The 26944-nt window shown below is 44.1% G+C and overlaps 1 long non-coding RNA gene across 1 annotated transcript in view; it reads left to right on the top strand.

Annotated features, from left to right (window-relative positions):
- Nucleotides 1-26944, top strand: part of LOC126349184 (uncharacterized) — a 276580-nt gene that overhangs the window by 217690 nt on the left and 31946 nt on the right. Inside the window, exon 3 of the long non-coding RNA XR_007565182.1 lies at nucleotides 1178-1304. This is a non-coding gene — a long non-coding RNA (uncharacterized LOC126349184). The remainder of the gene's footprint in view (nucleotides 1-1177; nucleotides 1305-26944) is intronic.

Here is a 26944-nt window from a genome sequence, read left to right as displayed (position 1 = left end):
TATTGTATGGTAATGAAACATGGACTGTGGGAAAACCGGAACGGAGGAGAATCGAAGCATTTGAGATGTGAGGCTACAAACGAATGTTGAAAATTAGGTGGGTTGATAAAGTAAGGAATGAGGAAATTCTGTGCAGAATCGGAGAGGAAAGGAAAACGTGGAAAACACTGACAAGGAGAAGGGACAGGATGATAGGACCTCTGTTAAGAAATCAGGGAGTTACTTCCACAACAGGAGAGGGAGCTGTAGAGGGAAAAGCTGTGGAGGATGACAATGATTGGAATACATTCAGCAAGTAATTGAAGACGTAGGTTGCAAAGAGCTACTCTAAGATGAAGAGGTTGGCACACGAGAGGAATTCGTGGCGGGTCGCATAAAACCTGACAGAAGGGAAAAAAAGTTGATAATTGTGTTAGCACTAACAACAGAGACGTCCAGTTGAGCAGCAAGGTGTTTGATTGTGATCAACCGATCACGTTGAATGAGATTTTCTGCACATTCCATCATTTCAGGAGTCACAGCTGTGTGTGGCGGGGCGCCACGAAGGAGGTTGCACAGGTATGTGCGACCTTGTAACGATGATGACGCCTCGGCCAATGTATCACAATTCTTTTATTCACTGCCAGGTCTCCGTAGACATTCTGCAAGCGCCTATGAATGTCTGCGATGTTCTGGTCTTCCATAAAAAAAAACTCAATGACAGCTCTCTCACATGCTATTTTGAAGGCTAATAATAATACCGCCACCTATCGGAACTTCATGAAACTACAGGGGCTGAAGCGGGTCCCCTATGTGCCAGAACAAATTTCTCAATTTTTAAACTAAAAGTGTTGCATTACGTACTGAGCGCTCCTCCTATTTTGTTATGACAAGCAAAGTTATTCTATTACTACTTTTCTTCCACTCAGATTTGTTATTTTTTTCATTTATTTCCAATCAATTCGGAAGTGACTACGGGTCAACGTCAGTAGTGTTGCCTAATACAAATTGCAGAAAATCGGGTCTTAGGAGCGTGTGGTTTAAAAATTCAACGGGATACTGACTTAAAAGCTTAGAGAGAGACGTAAATTTTCGAACATCAGATTACATATTCTTGTAATATTTTGTGAACAAAATTGGTGTTCCAGTACGGCTAGTACAACTGTAGTGAAAAATACAAATTTTGTTTTTGTTTCAGGTTTTCCTCGCGACAGTCTCATGCAGCATGAGATATTGAGATATCACGGTAGAACAACAAAGTAAATTACAATCTGTTCACCGAAAGGGCTGATGTCAAATCAGAACCAAATAACTGGCTGAGAATGGTAAGTGAGAAACAATAAAGCGTACATTGACGTTCAGTGATAAGGTTATCAGTGAGTTCTGTGTAAATTGGACTGGTGTAACAGTTTTCGTAAATGACACATGTGCATGTCCAATGTACACAAGTTCAAATGGCTCTTAGTACTATGGGACTTAATTGTACACAAGTCGCGTTGTGGATTGTAAAGGTCTGAAGAGATTCTGAAATGGCTTGACGGCTCGGTTTTGTCTTAGTATTATTACACTACTGGCCATTACAATTGCTACACCATGAAGAAATGCAGATGATAAACGGGTATTCATTGGACAAATATGCTAGAACTGACATGTGATTACATTTTCATGCAATTTGGGTGCAAAGATTCTGAAAAAATCAGTACCAAGGACAACCACTTCTGGCCGTAATAACAGCCTTGATACGCCTGGGCATTGAGTCAAACAAAGCTTGGATGGCGTGTACAGGTACAGATGCCCATGCAGCTTCAACACGATACCACAGTTCATCAAGAGTAGTGACTGGCGTATTGTGATGAGCCAGTTGCTCGGCCACCATTGACAAGACGTTTTCAATAGGTGAGAGACCTCGAAAATGTGCTGGCCAGAAAAGCAGTCGAACATTTTCTGTATCCAGAAAGGCCCGTACAGAACCTGCCACATGCGGTCGTGCATTATCCTGTGAAATGTAGGTTTTCGCAGGGATTGAATGAAGGGTAGAGCCACGGGTCGTAACCCCCGTCTGAAATGTAACGTCCACTGTTCAAAGTGCTGTATATGCGAACAAGAGGTGACAGAGACGAGTAACCAATGGCACCCCATACCATCACGCCGGGTGATACGCCACTATGGCGATGACGAATACACGCTTCCAATGTGCGTTCACCGCGATGTTGCCAACCACCGATGCGACCATCATGATACTGTAAACAGAACCTGGATTCATCCGAGAACATGACGTTTTGCCATTCGTACACCCAGATTCGTCGTTGAGTACACCATCGCAGGCACTCCTGTCTGTGATGCAGCGTCAACGGTAACCGCAGCCGTGGTCTCCGAGCTGATAGTCCATGCTGCAGCAAACGTCATCGAACTGCTCGTACAGATGGTTATTGTCTTGCAAACGTCCCCATCTGTTGACTTAGGGATCGAGACGTGGCTGCACGATCCGTCACAGCCATGCGGATAAGATGCCTATCATTTCGACTGCTTCTGATACGAGGCCGTTGGGATCCAGCAACGGCGTTCCGTATAACCCTCCTGAACCCACCGATTCCATATTCTGCTAACAGTCATTGGATCTCGACCGACGCGAGCAGCAGTGTCGCGATACGATAAACCGCAATCGCGATAGGCTACAATCCGACCTTTAGCAAAGTCGGAAACGTGATTCTACACATTTCACCTCCTTACATGAGGCATCACAACAACGTTTCACCAGGCAACGCCGGTCAACTGCTGTTTGTGTATGAGAAACCGGTTGGAAACTCTCCCGATATCAGCACGTTGTAGGTGTCACCACCGGCGCCACCTTGTGTGAATGCCCTGAAAAGCTAATCATTTGCATATCACAGCATCTTCTTCCTGTCGGTTAAATTTCGCGTCTGTAGCACGTCATCTTCTTTGTGTTGCAATTTTAATGGCCAGTAGTGTATAATAACTTAAGTGCCAGCGAATGGTAGCAATTTGTTGTCGATGTCTAATCTGCTCTCTACCTAGACTCATCAAACAGCGATTATGGAGGTCTCACAGAAAAAGGCTACTGCTGTTTATATGAGGGATTTAGAAATGTTCAAACACCGCCAAGGTTCTGGTATATAATTTAGACGAACATGCAAATATTTCTAAATACCTAGGAATCAGCTGAAAGTTAGTGCCTCTTACGGTACCTGAGACGTACAATGTAAGTGAAATGTGCTTAACTTTCAGTTGTTGGTCACATTTTAACAGAGGCGGCAGTGACCAGTTATTTTGACCTGTCACAAAAATGCATGAGCCACATGACGAGGATTCAATAAGGTCACTCTGTTTGGCATCTCTCTCCGTTCTCTTGAATAAACGTGTCCGCAGTAATCCGAGACAGAGGTTAAGCAGCAGCCATACAACTGGATATTCCCTATTGAAGTAAGTCCAGCATAAGAGTGAGGGAGGAAAGTGTCAAGGAATGATGTGCGGTGATTGTTGCAGTTCGCCTTAATTGTACCTGAAGATGCTGCGGAAATAATCATTGTTTAGAACGTTCACGTGTATTTTCATCAGCTTTGCGCAAAACTCCAGAAACTTCTTTCACCAACCTTTTAGAGGGCTGAGAAAACCAAAGTATTTTCCAAATCAAGGCAACTTCTTATTTACTTTGAGGACAAGGCTAAGGTCAAAAACTCCATATAGCTTCATGCAATTCCTGTACGTGGCCAAAAGCAATAAGAGGCATCTATAGGCAAGATGACAAGATTGTATCGACCTATTAAGCATTGCTGGTAAACCTTATTATGAAGGCGTGACGCAGATTTATTATTGAATTTATAGATTACACTTGCGCACAAAACTTGAAGGAGAGAACTTCGTGAAAATGCGAAACATTTGAAAAACAATAAATAGTATTGGTTGTCGATTTTCTTAGTGGAAATACCAATACCTGCTTCAACCGAAAAGATAATGCTGGTTGTTACTGTAATATCGTGTATTTATTTTTAAAGTAATCGTCACCAAAGCACCCAACAAGTTATCAAAAGTTTATGAATGTAGCATTAATGTATTACTACTGGAATGGTTGTTCAACTGAAATTGTTTGTTCACTACCAAATACATTTCTTGACGAACAACGTAACAGCATTTACAACAACCAGATAACGTTTGATGAAGAGTGGAGGAAAATGACTTTGTTGGAGAGTCGTTGACGGAAACAGCTATTGTCTTTCATTTTCTAATTAGTGTTTTATCTGTTAAACGTTGTTAAATCTGTTTTATCAAATCAAGGTTGAATGAGTTCTGGAAGGCAGACTGAGAAATTCATAACCTACCAACAGAAGTACAAAGCGCTGATTGAAATTAGTTGTCACGCGGAGTGAGCGCGTGGTTTGAGACGTCATGTCACGGATTGCGCAACCCTTTCCGCCGGAGCTTCGAGTCCTCCCTCGGGAATGGGTGTGTGTGTTGTTCCTAGCATAAGTTACTTTAAGTAATGTGTAAGTCTAGGGACCGATGACGTTAGCAGTTTGGTCCCTTAGGAATTCACACACATTTTGAACATTTGAAACCATTTGTGTGGATGCTGAAGATCTAATGTCAGATATGCGAACTAAATATCTTGAAGGAACACCAAACGTAAAAATACTACAAAACTATCTTTTTACTTTTAAAGGAAGATAAAAAGTATAATTTTAGCAACTGATATCCATCATCTAAATACACCATTCTTGCAGAAGAAAATTTGGAGAAACTTTAATTAAAAATACAGTTTTGAAGAACGGTCACCCAGAAGTAACGGTTACACATGAATGAAATTGAAACACACATTATACAGGTTGTGCACTGCTCATGATCACATTCACAGTGTCGTACATCTTTGTATAAGCTGGCTTGGATACCATTGTCAGGATCTTTTATAGCCGCCTGTAGCTTAAATACAAATTTTCAGTAGTGTGTAGAATCGATTATAAGAGAGTTGAACCATCTTTGCGGCTGTAACGACGAAATATTTCAAGACAGATTACTTACATAAACTATTGTCGGATAACCTGCATTATATATAGTCCTTGATTATTTGGGACTCCGCAACATCTTTGACCTTTACTTATTTCGTTAACCGTTCAACAGTTTGTTGTTTTGTGTAGATAATGACTGAGTCTTACAATTTAATCCCACATAACGCCTTAAGTTCGCTTGGAACGCCTTTATACATTTTCGGGCATTGTATTCCGTGCTGCTGCCTAGAACTGTCGCATTTAGTCGGGGAAAATTGCTGGTAAAGTAGTCTGAGGCAGACGCCATCGTATAAAGTTTGAAACACACACACACACACACACACACACACACACACACACATTGGAGGACGTGTCTGCACATCGTACAGGCCAGGACCGTTAATGAGGCTCTTGGAAAGCGCGTGGAGAACGCGAGAAGTGTGTCCCTAGCCTCGAAGGCGCAATAAATGCTCTTGATGGTCGCCTGTTAGCCCATGAGGAACCAGTGGACAAACGTCTTTTGAGTACCGCAACTAGTAGATGATTGTTCAAAAATGACTCTGAGCACTATGGGACTTAACTGCTGAGGTCATCAGTCCCCTAGAACTTAGAACTACTTAAACCTAACTAACCTAAGGACGTCACACACATCCATGCCCGAGGCAGGATTCGAACCTGCGACCGTAGCGGTCGCGCGCTTCCAGACTGTAGCGACTACAACCGCTCGGCCACCACGGCCGGCAGTAGATGATGTGTCAGGTCAGCACTAACAACCGAGATGTTCAGCTGAGCAGCGAACTATTTTATTGTGATCCATCGCTCACTTTGATTGGGAGTGTCCGCACGTTCCACTATAGTAGGAGTCACAGCTGCTTGAGCCGGCTGGCACGCCAGAGATCGGACAGGTTTGTGCGACCTTGTTGCGATGATGACAGACGCTTCGACCAACTACTCAGGGTGTTTTTGTTCGCTGCCAGGTATCCGTAGACATTCTGCAAGCGCCTACGAATATCTGCGATGCTCTGGTCTTCCGCCAACTCAGTGGCAGCATTCTGCTTGGAACGCACCTCGTCATAGACGACCTATCGGAATTTCATGAAACTATAAGAGGCTGAAGAGGGACTGTTCCGCGATGTCCCACAACAAATACTGCATTTTTTCAACCAAAATTCGCCGAGAAAGAGATATGTTGTATTTTTTTAACGCCCATCGTAAACTATACAGTATTGCATCGAGGGCACACATAAGCAATTATAATAAATCCAAGGTGCGTCAAAAAATGTATACACACTTTGAAGCGTCATAGAAAATTTATTTCCCTTTCTACAATGTTAAATTTCTAAAAATGGAAAGCTTAAAGTCCAACTGGAAAAATAAATGTACTTTGCAAATGTGATTAATGTTCAAACTGGTGCCCTTCAGCATCATTACATTTCTGAGTACGAGTCACCACTGATTCCGTACATCGTACGAAAGTGTCCTTTGAGATTTCTGCGCACACCGTCTGAATCTCATTCCAATGTGTGTCCACGTCACGTGGTTTACGTTTGTACACCTCATCTTTTACTGTGCCTCATAAGAAGTAATCCAGCGGCGTGAGGTCTGGAGAGCGTGCAGGAAACTCGATTGGTCCCCTGCGTCCTATCCACTGGTCTGGCACGTTGTGATCCAGGTGTGCTCGTAAGTCCCTTTGATAGTGCGGCGGGGCACAATCTTTTTGGAAAAAAACTGATCAATGCACGAATGGCAGGGAATATGGAGTCAGCAAGCATTATTAGGTATGTTTCTCCAGTAACAGTGCCTTCAAAGCGAAAGGCCTAATGAGTCGCCTTGGAAGCAAACCACACCACCCATTTACACCAGGCAAATTCACAGCCTTTTCAACTGTAATGTGAGGATTATCTTCAACCCAGTACACAAAACTGTGCCTATTGACGGTTCGTTTAAGTTTGAATTGGGCTTGATCCTTCCAAATTATGCTACCCATAAATCCTGGTTCATGTCTCACCATCTCCTGAACCCATTCACAAAATTCTAACCTTCGATCTGGATCGTCGTCACTTAGCTGTTGCACCAGCCTTGGAATGTACACATGAAACTTGCCTTTGTTCAGAATACGTAGCACACTAATGGCACTTACATTGCTCTCACGTGCAGCTTGCCTTGAAGATTTTTGAGGCGAACGCTGAAACAGCTCCAAGACCGCAGTTGTGGAATCATTACTTGTAGCTGTACGAGGTCGCCCTAAGCGACCTTTATGCACATCACACACTGTTCCATGAATTTTGAATTTGTCTCGTAGACGTGTAATTGTTAACCTTGAAGGTGGTTCTGTACCATAATCACTTCTCCACTGTCTTCGAACCGCAGCTACATTCTCAAACTTCCAGTACCAGTTAGCTATCTGCTTCCGCGCTTCAAAGCACAAACGCACGTCCGCCATGTTGCAGTTACTTCCTTGCCACTGCTGCCACCTGTTGAAGAAACATAACATTACTTTCTCACAGATATTTAACCTTGTAGAACGGGAAATAAATTGTCTATGACAGTTCAAAGTGTGTATACATTTTTTGACGCACCCTGTAGTATGTAATGTAGTAGTAATATGCTACCGAACGAACACGTTCGATTAGTCGACTGGAGAAACGGATGTGGAGAGAAGTAAAGTAGCACTGTCGCTGGTATATTCGTGGGACTGATTCAGCCTACTTCCTTCCTATCCTAGTCCAACCCGACTGCTCTCCCTCTCGTCACTGGCTTGCTAAGCACTAATCTTCCTTCTTTCTGACTTCCACCCGCAAGCGTGTGAGGTGAATTGCATCAGCGAACAGCCTTAGAGATGCCAAATGCGCTTCATAAGATCGGCATTTCCGTGCTAAGTTCGACGACGCTAACCGCATGGTTAATGTAATAAATGTCACTGAAGAGCACTTTCCTGACCGAACGTGCTGGCTGAATGTGGGCGCTAGAGAGCCGCGCCCCTACAGCGCGGGAATAATTCCGTGCGGAGACGACTTGGCGGCCCCCGCGTCGCACATAACAAGCTGCCTCGGCGCGAAAGAAAAAGGATCGCACAGTTTCGAGAGCAAACACAGCAGGCGCTGGCGGCTGCCGGCTGCCGGCTGCCCACCTTGCTTAATTTAGCGTGAGGGCGGAGTTGGCCGTTACTCGCCCGCGCCGCGCCGCCCTGCCGAGGCAGCCATTTGCTGGGCCCGCCGGCCTTCTAATAGCGACTGCCGCCCACAAACATTTACATTCCGGCGCTGCTGCTGCTGCTGCTGCCGCCGCCGTTTTTATCGCCGCCTAACGGGAACACCGCGCCGGAAGAAATGTACTGGAAACATATCCAGCGCCGCCGCGGCAGACTCCGGGCCGGGCGACGTGTCTCCACTTGGAGCCGTAACGTATGTGCGTCGAGCCGTCCGGCCGGCCAGCAATATGCAAACAGCCGCTGCGGTTCCTTGCTGCTGGCCGTTGTTTTGTTTAGGGACGGACGCAGAGCCCTGCAGTAAACTAGGCGGCCGATATGACAACGCACGGCCTGTCCGGACGGTGCGCGGTCTCGTGACTGAGGACACGTCACGGCCGCTGCAAGAAACGGCGCCCGTGCTCGTACACAGCAGGTAGCCCCGGCACTTAGTCCACACTGCTATGCAGCCACTCAACCTAACGACGCATCTCTCTTTCTCGTCATGCGTTTAGTCTTGTAACGATATTCTGAGATGAATATGTAGCTCGTATGACCTCGAAGTTTTTGCAGAGGCAGCCATACATACGACTTTCCTCAGCGCTCGAGCTGTGTCATATCTACGTTGAGACTCTAGCTTCCGCAGATGTACAACACCTTCTTCGTTCCAAAGTGATTGATTACCTTTGAATTTTTATATAGCAGAGATGACTTCGCTTTAGTGGCACCATCATCGGTAACATTTCCAGACAGCGATGAAAATATCACCGATGAAGGTGCTACCAAGCCGGCCGGAGTGACCGAGCGGTTCTAGGCACTACAGTCTGGAACCGCGCGACCTCTACAGTCGCAGGTTCGAATCCTGCCTCGGCCATGGATGTGTGTGATGTCCTTAGGTTAGTTAGCTTTAAGTAGTTCTAAGTTCTAGGGGACTGATGACCTCAGGTGTTAAGTCCCATAGTGCTCAGAGCCATTTGAGCCATTTGAGGAGCTACTACAGCGGAGTTACTAAATAGTTTTCCGTAATTCCTTCACGAAAGAAGACGAAGTATATATTCTAGAATTCGAAACCAGAACTGGGATTAGCATGAATGACATAAAAGTAGATATCTTAGATGTTGCGAAACAATTAAAATCACTTAAGAAAGGCAAGTGGTATACTAATCAGGTTCCTTTCAGAGTACGCTGATACAATAGCGCCTTTCTTACAATCATAGCCGGCCGGAGTGGCCGAGTGGCTATAGACGCTACAGTCTGGAACCGCGCCACCGCTACGGTCGCAGGTTCGAATCCTGCCACGGGCATGGATGTGTGTGATGTCCTTAGGTTAGTCAGGTTTAAGTAGTTCTAAGTTCTAGGGGACTGATGACCATAGATGTTAAGTCTCATAGTGCTCAGAGCCACTTGAACCATTTTTAGCAGTCATATACAACCGCTCACTTGAAGTAAGTTCTGTCCCTAAACACTGGAAAGTAGTGCAGGTCACACCAATATTCAACAAAATAAGTCTGAGTAACCCACTGAATTACGGACCCATATTACTGACCTCAGTTTACAGCAGGATTTTGGAGCATATACTGCACTCGAATATTATGAATCACCTTGAAGAAAATGACTTATTGATACATAACCAACAGGGATTCAGAAAATATCGTTCTTGTGCAACACAGCTAGCTCTCTATTCCCATGAAGTAATGAGTCCTGTCGACAAGGGATCTCAGATCGATTCCATATTCCTAGAATTCTAGAAGGCTTTTGATACCGTTCCTCACAAGCGACTGTTAATCAAATTGCGTGTATATGGAGTATTGTCTCAGTTGTGTGACTGGATTCGTGATTTCCTCTCAGAGAGGTCACAGTTGGTAGTCATCGACGGTAAATCATCGAGTAGAACAGAGGTGATATCTGGCGTTCCAAAAGGTAGTGTCATAAGACCTCTGCTGTTCCTGATTTAAATAAATGATCTAGGTGATAATCTGAGCAGCCCCCTTAGATTTTTTTTTAGATGACGCTGTAATTTACCGTCTAGTAACATCATCAGACAATCAATTCCAATTACAAAATTATTCAGAGAGAACTTCTGTATGGTGCGAAACGTGGCAATGGGCACTAAACGAAGAAAAGTGCGAGGTCATCCACACGGGTACTAAAAGAAATACTATAAATTTTGGGTAAACGATAAATAGTACAAATCTGAGGGCTGTGAATTCGACTAAATACCCAGGAATTACAATTACGAGCATCTTATACTGGAAAGACCACATTGATAATATTTTGACGAAGGCGAAACAAAGACTGCGCTTTGTTGGCAGAACACTTAGAAGATGCGACAAACCAACTAAACAGACAGCCTACATTACACTTGTCTGTCCTCTGCTGGAATATTGCTGCGTGGTGTGGGATCCTTAGCAGGTAGGACATCGAAAAAGTGCAAAGAAGGGCAGCTCGTATAGTGTTAGCGTGCTATAGGGGTGAGAATGTCACTGATATGATACACGAGTTGGGGTGGCAGTCACTGAAACAAAGGCGGTCTTCTTTGCAGCAAGATCTGTTTACGAAATTTCAGTTACCACTTTCTCTTCCGAATGCGAAAATATTTTGCTGACACCCACCTACGTAGGGAGAAATGATCATCATAATAAAATAAAAGAAATCAGAGTTCGAACGGAAAGATTTAGGTGTTCCTTTTTCCCACGCACCATTCGAGAGTGGAATGGTAGAGGAGTAGTATGTAAATGGTTTGATGCACCCTCTGCTAGGCACGTAAGTGTAAATTGCAGGGTAACCATGTAGATGTAGATGACACCTTCTTTTATATTCATACGTATTATTTTATTTGCAATCGACTTTGGTGTTACATTACACCAACTTCAGGCACATCGATATGATGCGATCATGGGGATACTGGGAAATCATAATTACACACCTGAGAGGGTACAAAAAAACAATGTCTGCTACACTGAAACTTCCTTCGTGCTTAAGATGTGAATAACAGCCACATATTTCCAAATGAAGTAACATCTATAAGCTGCGCGTAGTGGCCGCGCTATAAGAGGCGCCATGATACGGATTGTGAGTCCTCCTGTACCGTGCGCCCGCGTTTAATTTCGGGTAATTCCCGCGGATTTGGAATCCCTTTGCCCTGCAAGAGCGAGCGTTACTGTCGCCGGTAGAGGGCAGGTCGGAGGAGAAGGTAGTCAAGGGCTGCGGCGACCTGGAGACAGGAAGGTGCGACACGGGAGGCGGAGAGAGCAAGTCAGGCGGCATTTCGTTGTGGCCGAGGGTTTGCCGTGGCCCGTTGGCAAGAGTTGTGCCTTTGTTCACTGAGGGTTTGGCGGGGCCGAATGTTGGTCGCAGCCGCGAACAGTGCTCTCTGGAAGCTACTTCGGTAGAACGCACAGCATTCGACGTGTCTTCAGCTCTTGAAAATGCAAGCAGTTTGTGTCCATTGTGGTTCTGGATTGGAGTCCGGTCAGACCTTTGCAAGTACTGGCCGCGGTGACGTCTGCTGGATGATACCTGTGGGTTTCCGACTATGAATAGCCTTCGTTACACCCGTCTCTCCGCGCTCTCTAAGCAAGCGTTTGTAAATGGGAACTGGATTTTACGAGAAAGCACGGCGGGCATCCGATTAGTGTGCACGTCACTTAGGGTCGGACCCCGTCTGGTGTGTATGTGTGTGTGTGTGTGTGTGTGTGTGTGTGTGTGTGTGTGTGTGTGTGTTATTTATGAAGGTTTTCCCTGGTACTACTTGATTTCAGTTCGTCAATGTGTGTGGGCTTGTGACTGTCACTATTCCAATCTGCTTTTAGAATCTAAGGGTACAGAATGCAGATGTAATTCTTCTGCTTTATGAGTTGTACTTTATAGTCAGTGAAAATTGTTTAACCCATCTACCTTATTTCTGAGGCATGACTATAGTTTATAGTTACCTGCTGGCTAGTATCACGAGCTCGACCTATTTACTAAATTGGTTGCATCTACTTAAAAAACAAAAAGCTGGAGGAAAATAGTATGCCTCAGTAGTCAAGACAAAGTTTCCTGCGCAACGTTCGTACTTTTCTGCATTTGTAGTATTTTTAAATTTTGCTAAATAATTAACTAGCAGTCTCTGTGGTGCAGGATAAGGGATTTTATCTCTTGTCAACTGTGATCTGGTTAAAGATGTCTGTGTAACATGAAATTTTTAACGAAGGCTTCTAGTACTTTGGTAACGGCAACCACCATCCTAAGTAGAGAAGGAAGAATTATTGCTAATGGCGTTGCCTCTGGCACCGCCTCTATCATCATAAGTTTGAACAACATTTGTCAGTCATTCTGGCTACTGCGAAGGCAATGGCAGTTCTGTCAGTGAAGACAAATACCTACGAAATTAATAAATTGAGGCTTCTACATTATGAATGGCTGTGCCTACATTTTTAAAAGGTCTCCATATTATCGTCCTCCGATAGATCAGGGAACGACAAGGCTGGTACTAAAACTTTATGTACGAGGGGCGTTCAATGAGTAATGCAACACAATTTTTATTGGCTAATTTCAGTTGAAAAAAATGCGGCATTTGTTCTGTTTCTGTTTCAGTTGCTGTCATGAGCTTTTCTGACAGGACGTTATTTTGCTTTATCATTATTTAAAGCTGAAGAAGAAAAGAAAGTTATGAGTGAACTCAGACAGTGCTATAAATATCAAACATTGTTCAGCTGTATTTCTCTTGAGATATCCGACAAGAACACAAATTCCACGAATTCTACAGAAAGAGCAACTACTATCAGCTATTCCGTTTAGAGTGAGCAGAAAGTTTGTCTCCCGCTTCTCCTTCCGAGAAGCTTTCCATTAGAGAAGGTAAGTTGCTGCAGGTGTTTGTGTGACGTTAAAATGCCACCATGAATTTTTTTTGTAGTAACACGATGTAGTATGGTACTTAATTTAATGTGGTTGTTGTTGTTGCTGTTGCTACTGTACTTAATGAAACTAGGAAAATATTCCATTTATCACAATAGTACGCAGACATGAAAAAAAGTTTTGCATCGCCTCGTTTCTGAGAGTTCCGGAACGTGTACGGAAAATTGGAATAGAGATCAACATAAACACCTTTCCGTCCTTTTTATTGCTCCTGAAAACCACACATGATATGTTGTACCACCACACAGCGAGACCTTCAGAGGCAGTGGTCCAGATTGCTGTACACACTGGTACCTCTGATGCCCAGTACCACGTCCTCTTGCATTCATGCATGCCTATATTCGTCGTGGCGTACTATCCATAAGTTCATCAAGGAGCTGTTGGCCTATATAGTCCCACTCCTCAACGACGTTTCTGCGTAGATCCCTCAGAGTGGTTGGTTGGTCAAGTCGTCCATAAACAGCCGTTTTCAATCTATCCCAGGCACATTCGTTAGGGTTCATGTATGAAGAACATGCTGGCCGCTCTAGTCGAGCGATGTCGTTATGCTGAAGGAAGTCATTAACAATACGTGCACTATAGGGAAGCGAATTGTCGTCCATGAAAACGAATGTCTCGTCAATATACTGACGATACAGTTGCACTATCGGTCGGAGGATGGCATTCACGTATCGTACAGCCGTTACGGCGTCTTCCGTGATCACCAGCGGCACATGTCGGCCGCACATAATGCCACCCCAAAACAGCAGAGGACCTCTCCCTTGCTGCACTCTCTGGACAGTGTGTCTAAGGTGTTCAGCCTCACCGGCTTCCCTCCAAACACGTCTCCGACGACTGTCTGGTTGAAGAAATATGTGACACTCATCCGTTCTAGAGAACGTGATGCCAATCCTGAGCGGTCCATTCTGCGGCGTATTGTTCGTCCATCTGTACCGCGCTGCATAATGTCGTGATTGCAAAGATTGTCCTCGTCATGGACGTCGGGAATGAGGTTGCGCATCATACAGCCTATTGCGCACAGTTTGAGTCGTAGCACGACGTCCTGTGGCTACACAAAAAGCATTATTCAACATGGTGGTGTTGCTATCAGGATTCCTCCGAGACATAATCAGCAACATCGCTTTGGTTCACTCCGAGACGCCTGGACACCTCTTGTTGACAGACCTTCCTGGCACAAAGTAACAATCGAACGCGATCGAACGGCGGTATTGACCGTCTAGGCATGGTTGAACTACAGACAATGCGAGCCGTGTACCTCCTTCCTGGTGGAATGACTTGAACTGATCAGCTGTCGGACCCCCTCCGTCTAATAGGCGCTGCTCGTGCATGGTTGTTTACACCTTTGGGCTGGTTTAGTGATATCTCTGAACAATCAAAGGAACTGTGTCTGTGATACAATATCCACATTCAGCGACTACCTTCAGGAGTTCTGGGAACCGGGGTGATGTAAAAGCTGTTTTGATGTGTGTATAATTAAGCTTAAGGAATATTCAGAAGAAATGTTGCTGAGTTTGAAGAGAGATGAACTGTGTGTAGCGGTAGACAATGTAAAGAAATGGAAGAAGACCATGAGGATAAGGAAAATGCCTGTTTTGTCCAGTTGCTCATTCAGAAGTAACAGGAATTTAGTTTTGAGATCTCTTTTATGTCTGTCACGAAGCTTCCTGAATCAGGGAACACAGTTAAAAAAAAAAAAAAAAAAACAACGAGTCAGCATCATCAGCTGATGAGTACCAGTGTCTTTTCACTTGAGAAAGGTTTTTCTTTTACATTTCCAGTTTTGGCTTATATCTGCAGCATACGGAGAAGAGAAACAGGAGGCGGCTCCTCACTTCGTGTAGCAGGGCATAGCAGGCATCAACAGCTTCATGTGTGGTGCGTAGCTGCCAAGATCTTCCCGCAAAACCTCCAATACATTTCACGTAACTTCTCGAGAGTGGAAAGATGTATGTATCTGCTTCCACGATTAAAAGCGATTTCGATATTAGCTATATTTCGTACGCAAGAATATAAGCCACAAAATGCACCAAACATAAACTGGCTAGTGGCTGTATTTTTCACTGCAGACTTTTCAAAAATACGTGTGGTGTTTCATTTTACTGAGAGGAATTACATTAACTATGAGCAATAACGAAAACAATTTCATTATCAAGCTGTGATTTCAGTCTATAAGGTGTGGAAGAATCATTCCTTTAAGCAAATAGTTTTCCTGAAATCTGATGAGAAAGATTGCGTAGCAAAGGAGACATGTGTATCGCAAAACAGAGATTACTAATTTTTTATGCGAGAAGTAAAAATTTTACTGATAAAAATTAGTTTCAGAGACGTATGTAACTTTGTTTTGTGTACGGAAAACATTTTTTTTTTTTGGGGGGGGGGGGGGGGTGGGGCACATCGAGTGACCTGAAACTTCCTCTCTGTGTTTTCCACGACACAAGTTGTAAGGAGCAGCAGCACTGCACGTTGCGCCGGTTCATACTACAGAGACGCATGTCGGTGTCGTACCACTGTCGTCCCACTGGAACCACTCAAGTCGTTTCCGCTATGTTTCTGTGTGATCCACCGCTTCAGGTTGCTTCTGTGTCGTTTCGCAGGCTACATCACGTATCATTTCGCATTTCATAATGTCTCAGTGTGAACTGTGCGTAACGCACAGCGCTCTACCTAGCGAATCAGGAAGGTGAGCCAGACCGTGACCGATACCGTGCAACGGATTAACGACCGTGGCTGCTACACGACGAGCCTGCGTGTGGATTTTAGGCGTTTTTCCACACTCGTTTAGGCAAATGCTGGGCTGGTCTCTCATCTCCGCCTCAGAAAGTACGTTGCGCAGACAGTTAAAATACTATCACGTACAGGACAGAGTTTGCTTAGCTCACGGACGGGTGGTGCACGTGACTTTTCTCCCTTAAGCAACTGACGATTGCGCCGTCAGGAAAGGCACCCGGACGCAAAGTTACGGTAGATAAATTTTCCAAAGCTTCAGTGCAGCGGACCCTGAAATAAACGAGACCTACGTTACGCAAAAGAAGAAGAGTAAGTACACATGTTGGTCACTTATTTGTTGACATCAAAGCGTGTATAGTGAAGGAGCGATCACGGACACGAATTTCTGATATGCCACTATAAACATTCACACTTAACATATACTGACTTATTTTTGTTCAAGTACAGATACTGACTTGCTTCGTTTAAGAAGAGGGAAGGGTTGCAGTCAAAATGACTACTGCATTTTCATTGTTATATATACGGTAAGGTGGGGTAAATTCGACCTGGTGGGTAAACCCGACCGCCCTCTATTTGTGAGAAACGCCAAAGCGGAACGATTTTACATTAGTGTTACCATATAGAGCATTCGAAATAGCGAATATGTGACTTTGATAGCTTTGCCGCATTCGACATTTAGACACTCAAAAGACAACAAGTGTGTTTTCGATTGTTTCAATTTGATATCTGTGCAAATTGCATCACTAGATCTACCTTATTAAATAAAACGATCGCAAAACAAACGGTAAGTGCTTTTGTAGTGCATTTAGAGACCTATTCAGTGTATGTATTGTTTTTGTTGGAATTTTCGTGTAAACTGTTTGTTTGTGTGCCAAATGAAAAACGGCATGGTGGGGTAAATCCTTTGATTAAAAGTATTACATACGTAATGATACATTTGCGAGAATATAATCCATGATCTGCCATAAATGAAAGGCACATAGAATAAGAAAACAAAAATACAATAAAAACTGCATGTCAAGAAATACAATAAAAATGCATTACAACACGGTAGTGAAGTTATAATGCCCAGGACTGAATCATAAACAAGACAAACTGCAACCATTAGAGAATAGATTCACGAGGAAACGTTAACGCCCGTTAAGAAGCACGTAAGTCTGGAAAATAGGAAGAAATTATAAAATACATAAAAATACAATAACAGAACCGATAAGAAAAAGAAGACTGGTATTTTTGGATCTTTATGTAGCATCAGTACCTGTAGTCTGAAAAACAGATTTTCAGCTATCTCTGGGGAAAGAAATTAACAAGACGCTGAACTCGAGAAGGACTACACAACAAGCTGGATTTGAGAAGGAATATACAACCTAAAAGGTGAAGAAGCCGCAAAAAGAGATATTTTCAGAAGGTAAATTGAATTGAGAAGGGTACGGAGGCAGAGGCAATAAGGAGGAAGGTCTAAAGTGTCTGAAGAAAGAAAAAAGAGATGTGATGAAAAGATGAGAGATTTTTGGAGGTGAAGTAAAGAGCGGGTGAGGAGGATACGAAGTGGCTACGTGGTCCTTGTTTGTCCAAAACGTCAGCAAGAAATAGTAGAAGTGATTTTAGTCTGATGAGCATGATCTTCAGACACGTAAGGATCATCGTGATGTGGTTCCGTGGTAACATTTGGATTCGGATGGAATAGAAGAGGAAATGACAAGGCAATGGCGTAGAATGGGAGGCACATAGGATTGTAGCTATGTACGAAAGGGTGTATTGAATATTTCATTTAAAAGAAAGAGAGTAGGCTGTAGATGACATGATGTTTTCATGGTATTTTCGAAAATGAGGCGGTAAAAGAACGAAAGTTCACAGTAAATCGCAACAAGAAACGATCGGTCAATTTACTACTAGCTGCACTGACCCCATTTCTTACACTCTGACAGCTGTATCTCGGAAACTGCCGTGCACATTCGTATTCTGATCCAGGATGTGAATATTTTGTTTCGTGACCTTAGAAGATTAATAAGGAAGTAAGAACATAATCTTTTTAGTGTTCCTAAAATCTGTCATTTGTTTTCTCGATGGCATTCTTTCAATTATTTGTTGAGAGCTGTGATGCAGACCATTAACTACTCTCTATTTGATTGTTACATTCCAAAACAGATAAAGATTTTACAGTTTCAACTTTCTCCCGAATAATCGTCGTCATAAATAACAAAGCATTGGTAGTGACTGATAGTCAAAGCCTTTATTGGCTCTCTCTCATATGCTTTGTCCAACTCCAATGACGATACCTGAAACTCTTCGTCGTTTGAACATGACAGGCAATAATTAAAAACAGATGTGATTGTTGAACTTCTCTCGGCGTACAAGTCCGGCACCAGCTCCTAGACACTTACTTCGTCAGCGCATTGGACACTGGCATCCGGCCGTTCACCCGTGAACTGTCTCGCCAGAAACGCAGACGTGCATGCGTGCAAGACAGTTTCAACAAATTCTCTGAAAAACTAAACAGGACACCGCAAGATAGGTTAAACAAAGCTCGGAGAACTACTTAGCAGTCTGCAGCTCATCTCTCAGATTTAATTACACAAAGAGGTACCGTATTTGCTTTATACCTCCTCCGTCCGTTCTGAATCACGGCAAATGCACTATTTTCACATGCTGTGCAAGCGAACTGAGAAGCGAAATGAGCAACACCTGTGAATAAGATGAAGGGGAAAAAACCGCCATTTCTGGCGAAGAGCGCCAGATAGTGTCTATTAACGTGATATTTTTGCGTCTGTGCAAACAGAACGATGAAGTGGACGGCGTAAAGCAAGCTCGCAGAACAGCTCCATTCCTCACGGTCTTCTATAACTCGTTTTCTTTCTTTTCTTGCACTTGTTGCGGCGATCGTTAGGCGAGTGTAGGGTTCTTCAGATTACACTCAGTTGTAAGTACTCTTCGTCCCTATGCTTCGCCCAGTTGGTAAGGGAGTAGTACAAATTGTGAAGACATTTCATTCAAGACGTCGTGCTCTAGTACTGCTAGCGACGTGAAATCTTAGTTATAGAGTTCTCCAAGAATTGTTGTTACAGCATTGCTGTTGATGTAAGGTCAACAGCTTTCGTGGATCATTGTTACGGGCGTAGGCGCACACCCACTGCTGTTCCTTTCTGTGAGCTAACCTCAAGCACTGCGTGGTCTGCCACTTCTCCTTCGCTTGGAAAGAGCTCTTGTACCTTATTGTGTACTGTTTACAGAAGAGGCTAGATTAACAATCGCTCTTAGGGTGGACAAAACCGTCATTCTTTAAAGCACTCCGTTTGTGGCAAAGGCCGGGGGAAGCCTTTCTCTTGATTGAGACAGCACTGAAACATTGATTTTGAGCTATATGCTACAACAGATACATCCTCCCACCTTCTCACCCACGCACAAACACACCAATTTTTGTACAGTGACCGCATTCCCGCATCGTTATACCAATTATTATTTGCCAAATCAAAAATAAATTCTAAGAACAAACACCTGATGAGCGTAAAAATTGTGACCGCTGCCCACCGCGCGTTCGAATGTCGTCTTATGGCCTTTCAGCCACGCAGGGTTGTAAGGAAAGCATGCAGTGTGTACAAGGAGGGATGATGAATATTCAAGGATAAGACAGCAACGTTTACGCGAAACAAAAAAACTCCGGTAAACGATGGCTCTAAAACGAACACCGTAAGAGCTATGAGCACTTGTTCTTCTTCGGTGCTGTGAAACACATCTATTTTACTGAAAAAAAAATGGCCGTAGCTCTTAAGGTATTCAATTTAGAGCCCATGTTTTCTAGATATTTTAACTTGAAATAGTCGTTTGTGTCATATGCCTGAATATTGACCATTCGCCGGCCGCTGTGGCCGAGCGGTTCTAGGCACTTCATTCCGGAACCGCGCTGCTGCTACAATCGCAGGTTCGAATCCTGCCTCGGCATGGATGTGTCTGATGTCCTTAGGTTAGTTAGCTTTAAGTGGTTCTAAGTCTAGGGGACTGATGACCTCAGATGTTAAGTCCCATAGTGGTTAGAGCCATTTGAACCACTGACCATTCCTTCTGATACAACTGGTGCAGAGACGAATGGAGAATCTTTCTGGCTACGATAAGGTGATGGAAATAGGGAAATACAGTGACATAAGCGACTTTCACAAAAGCCAGATTGTTATTTCCCGATGCCTGGGCACTTGCTTCCTGTAAACGGTGAAGCTGGTCGGATATTCGCGTGCTACTGTCGTGATCATACAGGGTGTAACGGATACAAGTGCAGATATTTTTAGATGTGCTACCTTAATATGTACACTCATGAGAGCGTTGGTTGTTTTTCTCTGCGTCGAGCAGTCTTCCCATGAAGACGTCAAAAAATTTAAGACATGATGTTTACTGCATCGTCGTAGTTGCACCGCTAATTAGACTACACCTTTCAGTGTATACTAACCGTTTTGAGTCCACCTCTCCACAATTCAACACATGACCTGCTGCCCAGGGGAAAATAAGCAGTAATGGTTTGCTCTTGCCTCATGTAATTGGAGGTACGAACAAATCTAAAACCATAGTATTCATAATAGCTATAATTATTAGTCTGAAAATGAACTACATACTGATGCAGTGTTGTTCAGTATGCCGTCCTCAGTCACCAATAGATATATCTACACTTACACCCCTTACACCCTGTATACGGCTAATAGCTGAAGGGCGGTGAAACCTTAAGAAGACGGCAAGGTGTTGGACGACCACGTCCGATCATAGAACGTGGCTTGCGCGTTATGTAAAGCAAGACAGAAAGTGGTCTGTGGCAGACCTAGCGACAGAGTACAGTCACGGTGCAGGAACTAGAATTGCGAAGCTCACCGTTCAGCACACACAACACATGACCAACGTTGAGCTAACGACATCGTCAATTACAGTGTGCTAATGGCAGCCTTACATGACAGGACATGTGTTCATCACAGCATTAACACATTTTTATATCTTTGGACGATACCAATCATCGTAAGAAATTTCATTTTATTTTGTTGATAAGTTTCAGGAGAGAAATGACTCTTATGATGATCGTGACTGGTAACTGAATTAAATAAAGAAATTTGCGATCAAAGACTGTTTTACTTTCTACGAATTCTTAAACACTGTATTGTTGCAATCTTCAGGGTGCTGAGCGGTTCTAGGCGCTTCAGTCCAGAACTGCACTGCTGCTACGGTCGCGGGTTTAAATCCTGCCTCGAGCATGGATGTGTGTGATGTCCTTAGGTTAGTTTCGTTTAAGTAGTTCTAAGTTCTATGGAACTGATGATCTCAGATGTTGAGTCCCGTAGTACTGTAAGGTGGCGTGGTCTCCTGACCTTCATTTCTTACATATTCCGTCCTCACAATCGTATTCTGCATATCAAGATGCTTCATTCGAACCCAAACTCGATAACATAGAGTCAATTTAGTATGAATTCATGTAAGTGATATGCAAATCTAATAAGTAAATCACAAGTGTGCACCGAGGTTGAAAAAGTCGAGGCTGGCGTACACAACATGACAGCCACAGGATTTTTCGTTCTAGGGGGGCGGCCGGTCTTCTGGGAGGTCCATCCCTTCATAGGGATGGGTCGGCGCACACTTACTTCTGCCGAAACGACTGCACAGAGAGGACAGCTTTTGCCAGAGCGAAAGGATAACAAGCCCCGTGTTCGACTTAAAACCAAATTCCGCAACACTATGTGGGAGCGCCCAGAAGACGCATTTTTTGACGGACCAAGTGCGTAGTTATGGAGTTCTCACAGGAGGACAGAATACACCTAACGGAGATGCTACATCTTTCTGCATTGGTCGACTTAAACGAAACGTCATTCTCCCGTTTAAAAGAGCAACGCTGATTGGCGGAATATTTCTGATGCAAAGAGCCAAAGGAGTGAGGGAAGTCAGCCAATGATATAACCTTGCAACTTTTCCAGAAAAAGGGGCCATTCTGTAGACGCTCTTGGAGCAGGAACACCTAACGAGAGCGAGTGCGCTCGTACGTGTACACAAAGAGCGAGGAACAAAGTCTCTTCTCAGTACTTCACTGGGAGAACACCTCTGGCGCTAGTGAATCGGGGTGATACTCTATATTGAGTCACTCGCGATTAAGCATTGTTCACTGTGTTGGCCTAGTTAGTCTAAGGGCGGATAGGAGTCCTTGTCTTCATCAAGGCATAGGGAGAATTTGATTGGCGGAAGTCAATCGAGATAGAAAGAGATAGTTGTGTTATTTGTCAGCAGCGAGCGACGTGGGCAGCAGTCGTCTTAGCTCATGGTATTGTCCGCTACAGTGTATGCGAGCCCCATCTGTCCTCCATAACAGTACACTCCATTACATTTCTCACGCGACAGCCTTGACTGCACGTAGAAAAGTTATTCAATTTGTGTAGGCGCGGCTCCCAGCCGTTCTGCCAAGTAAAGTAAGAAAAGGGAGAAAAGAAAGTTTCCATACTTTGTAAATTAATAGCCCTCCTATCCATAAGAGGCTATCTACTGTTCTGAAAAGAACCTGGAAATTTATTAATTTATAAGAAAAAGTTTCACTTAAATTCTCAGAATTTTTTTGCAATCAATAATATTTTTCGTTCGTTTAATGTTTTTCATACACTAACTAGCAATACTCCAGTACCCAAGTAATCCACTACTTACGTAATAATATAGAATATTTTTGTTTTTCCTTACAGTGGACGACTCTAGAAGGTATTTGTTGCTGAATGTTTTTCAAGCAGTTCTTGTTGGTACATTAGGAACGTCTGCCTGACTTCTGTAGTAGTGTGAGGTGGAAATTATTTCTTGCAGGAGCCAAAGGGTACTTGTTGGATCAATCATTGCGCAACTTAACAAAATAAAACCCACACACTCACAGTGATTACGGCCATTTGAATCTTCAGGGTGATCGTGTCCCCCCTCATCAGTTACCACCATACTGGGCGATTTGTCAAATCACTCAGGTCATCAGGCCGATGGAAGTATCCGGATATACTCTCATCCAGGCGAACGACTGCCCGAATCATGCACCGCGCAATAGACCCAGGCAGGGGGTTGGATGAGGCGGGGGGGCGGGGGGGGGGGGGGGCAGTAATGGGCCACACGGACTTGGGGCTCCGTGGGACATCTGGCAGTACCCAGAGGCACCCTAAGAGCTATAGGCGATGTGAGCATTATTGTGAACCATCTGCATCCCTTCATGCTTGGTGTCTCCAATGAGTCCGCAGCTCGTGATCCTGCGGTAGCGTTCTCGCTTCCCACGCCCGGGTTCCCGGGTTCGATTCCCGGCGGAATCAGAGATTTTCTCTGCCCCGTGATGACTGGGTGTTGTGTGATGTCCTTAGGTTAGTTAGATTTAAGTAGTGCTACGTTCTAGGGGACTGATGACCATAGACGTTAAGTCCCATAGTGCTCAGAGCCATTTTTTTTGTCTCCAATGGCGACTGCTTCGTCCAACAGAATCATTGTCACAAGGCCACAGTACTGCTAATGGGTTGAAGAATTTGGTAATGAACTCGATATGGTACCTCGTTGACAACATTCTACGCCTCGCCATCGTGGTCTTACATTTCAGTAAGACAGTGCCCAATCGCACACGGCGAGAGTATCTGCTGCTCGCCTTCGTGCTTGCCAAACCCTACCTTGGCCAGAAAGGTCTGCGGATCTCTCTCAAACTGAGAACGTTGGGAGCGTTATGGGCAGGATTCTCCAACTAGCTCGATATTTTGCCTGTCTGACGCACCAACTGGACAGAATTTGGCGCGATATCCCTCAAAAAGACTTCCCAAAAACTCTGTCAGTCAATGCCAAGCCGGTAAACTGCTTGCTCAATTTGTGTATCTGTTTATCTTAAATTTTTTTGTCTGCGTATGTTCATCAGGTATACTGACTTCCGATCCATTCGGACAATTCCTTTGTGGTGCTTCGTATATTTGTCTTAGAGTGTATCTGTGCATGAAAACTACATTATGCCTCTTTGCTGTAATACAAATAAATAATGGCAAAGAGATGCACTTGTTACATACATAATTGGCACTGAACATATGTTGGTGGCTGTACGGAAGTTAAACCGAGGTAGAAACTTTTAAAATTTTGTTCTGCTGTAAGTAACAGAGTACTGATTGAGGAGAAGGGAGAGTGAGATTGAATAGTATATATCAACGCAGTTTTGAAATTTCTGTGTAATGATTATTTTTTTACCTGGGCGGATCGAGACGTTTTGCAGCGCTACACCAAACTTAACTTACAGCGGGTTTTCCAGGGTCATGTTCTAATGTTCCTAACACATTCAGGCAAGCGGTTAACTGTCACGTAGATGTGCTGATGACATCCACTTTAGTGTGCCACAAATGATTGGATGACTACTTCAAATAACACGGACCAAAGGCTTCTCTAGTCTGAGAAAGTCTACAGTCTGCACTGACAAATCCGTCGCGTCCAGCTCTTAAGTTTGACAGCTGCGTAAAATCAACAACTGTCTACTACTACTACTACTACTACTACGTGATCAGGCCCAGTGGACCGCACGCATCTACAAGTTTCCTCCTCCACTGTATTCTGTCCACTGCTGCTATCCGCCATCCGTTCACATCTATTGACACTTCGTTTAAGTCTTCATGGAGTCCATCCCTCCAACGCTTTTTGGGTCTCCCTGGCGATCTCTTTCCTGTAGGTGTGAAATCCATGAGCTTCCGAGGCCATCTGTGTTCTTCCATCCGGGCCACATGGCCGGCCCACTGCATTCGTTTGGCTTTGACAGTTCCAGCTATGTTGGGCTGCTGGTATAGTTCCTCAAGCCTTCGGTTGTATCTGATCCTCCATTCCCCTGTGTGTGCATCCAGAACCGGACCGAAGATCTTCCGAAGCACTTTTCTCTCACAAACAAGGAGCTAATGGAAGTCCTGTTTCAGGATACTCCATGTCTCGGAGCCATATAGAACAACAGGCTGGATCAGGGTTTTGTACAGTCGAATCTTGAACTATCTGGAGAGATATCTGGACCGAAGCAGTTGTGCTAGGCTGTGGTAAGATCGATTACCCGCCTGTATTCTGGCATTGATCTCTGCTTCATATGACGAGTTCTCAGTGAAAATTGCCCCTAGTATTTGAATTCTTGCACTCTCTTGTAGGACTGGTCCCCAACCTGCAGTGATTGTAGATGATCAGCAGTCTGACAATGACAATGACCACGTGACATAACGTTTTCGTTTAGCCCAAATTTGCTGGCAGCCTCCTTTACTGCTTTGGTCATTTGCTCCAGCTCCTCTTCCGACCTAGAGAGTAAACAGATGTCGTCTGCATAGGCTAAGTATGCCAGTCTCTTTCCTTCGATTTCAATTCCTTCGATCTCTTGGAAGGTCTCGCGAACGATCTTCTCGAGGGCAAAGTTGAACAGGATAGGGGACAACCCATCTCCTTGCCTGAGTCCTGTCACAATTTCAAACTCCTCGGTTACGCGATTTCCCATCTTCACCTCTGCACGTGTTTCCTTCAGACAGATCTTTATCAGACTGATAAGTTTCTCTGCTATACCAAACTCCCTTAAACAGTTGAGCAGGCTCTTGCGATGTATTCAATCACAGGCCTTCTTAAAATCAACGAATAAAATATGTAAATCTTGACCATATTCGCTCAACTGTCAACTAACAAACTAGCATTCGTAGCACAGGCATGGAATACGGGAGTACCGATTTGGCAACGTCCGGTCAACGCCTGTGTCGTGGGACACTTTCCATTTTCGGCAGCGTATCACAGGCGGAAGCCCAGTACTCCGGTAGCGAGAGCACCCGCCGCTGCGTTATCTGCCTGGGCAGACTCCGGCTCGGCGGCTTGCCCGGTCCCCACGCAACAGACGCAGGCGGTCTCGGGTCGTTCGCAGGCAACAGTTGGCTGGCGCCTAATCCAGGCCTTAGCCTCGCCGCTGTCCACCTACATCTGCGTCTTCTAATAGAGAGATAATACGCGCCATATATTTTATTAAAGCCCTCACCCGGCGGTTTTTTCTTTTAAGGAAGGAGAAATAGGGCGGCGGCTTTGCTTCCGCGAAGATCCGTTTCATTGTGGGTAAGGAATATTAAGGAATAAACCGCGCATTTTATTAACACTCCGCACGGAATTGTGTGAGTGGCAAAAAAAAAAAAAAAGGAATAAACTCTCTTGCGTATATTAAACAGCCTTAAAACGTATGTAAATTAGCATTATTCGTATGTGAAAGAAATCGTGTGTTCTTGCTCCAACTTTTTCTAACGCATATTACTGATGGTCATAAAGGACTATAATGTGGACGCATTTATGAGCAGAAATCCACTTCCTTTACTGTAATATGTGGTCTACCAAATTTACTTCAATAATTAAAAGTCATCTTCTTACTGTGTTATTTATGGCGGATGTATATTCTAATAGCGGAGCCATAAGATTTAAAAATTTGGTTGTTTTATTAAGCTTGGGAGTTGTCGGTACCTATGATATTTTTGTGGTGTCAATGGGTCAAAGGCATCTGGAATAACATTTCCCATACAATTTTGGCGTTCCAGAAGGAATCGGTTTCCTTTGTGGCTATCGGACATGGATAAGGCTTGGTTAACAGAGAACACGCGCTTCGTACGAAACCTGATCGTGTCCGCAAAATCCAAAAGCGATATCGTTCCTGTTCGTTTGTTAAAGTCACCTGTTCTTCAATTTAAGTGAAAATTTTCCTTTTAAAGAATAACAGTGAATTTACATTTACTTCTTTTACTGATTTTGTCAGCCACATACAGGGAGGGGGGGGGGGGGTGTCTGCACCGAAATGCCCTATTTTCAGTTTGCTCCCCCTGCACTGCAGTGGCAAATACACTGTCCTTCACATAGCCCCAGAGAAAATACTCCGAAGTTGTGATGTCAGGAGAATGGGGAGGCCAATTCACGGGTCTATCACATCCAAAGAGCATCCTGGAAATGCACGATTCAGAGATTTCCGAACAAAAAAAAAAAAAAGTTCAAATGGCTCTGAGCACTATGGGACTTAACATCTGAGGTCATCAGTCTCCTAGAACTTAGAACTACTTAAACCTAACTAACCTAAGGACACCACACACATCCATGCCCGAGGCAGGATTCGAACCTGCGACCATAGCGGTCGCGTGGTTCCAGTCGGAAGCGCCCAGAACCGCTCGGCCAA

The sequence above is a fragment of the Schistocerca gregaria genome, chromosome 1 (assembly GCF_023897955.1).
Source record: "Schistocerca gregaria isolate iqSchGreg1 chromosome 1, iqSchGreg1.2, whole genome shotgun sequence".
Lineage (NCBI taxonomy): Eukaryota > Metazoa > Arthropoda > Insecta > Orthoptera > Acrididae > Schistocerca > Schistocerca gregaria.
The sequence above is the reverse complement of the archived record's forward strand: the minus strand, read 5'-3'. Positions and strand labels throughout refer to the sequence as shown.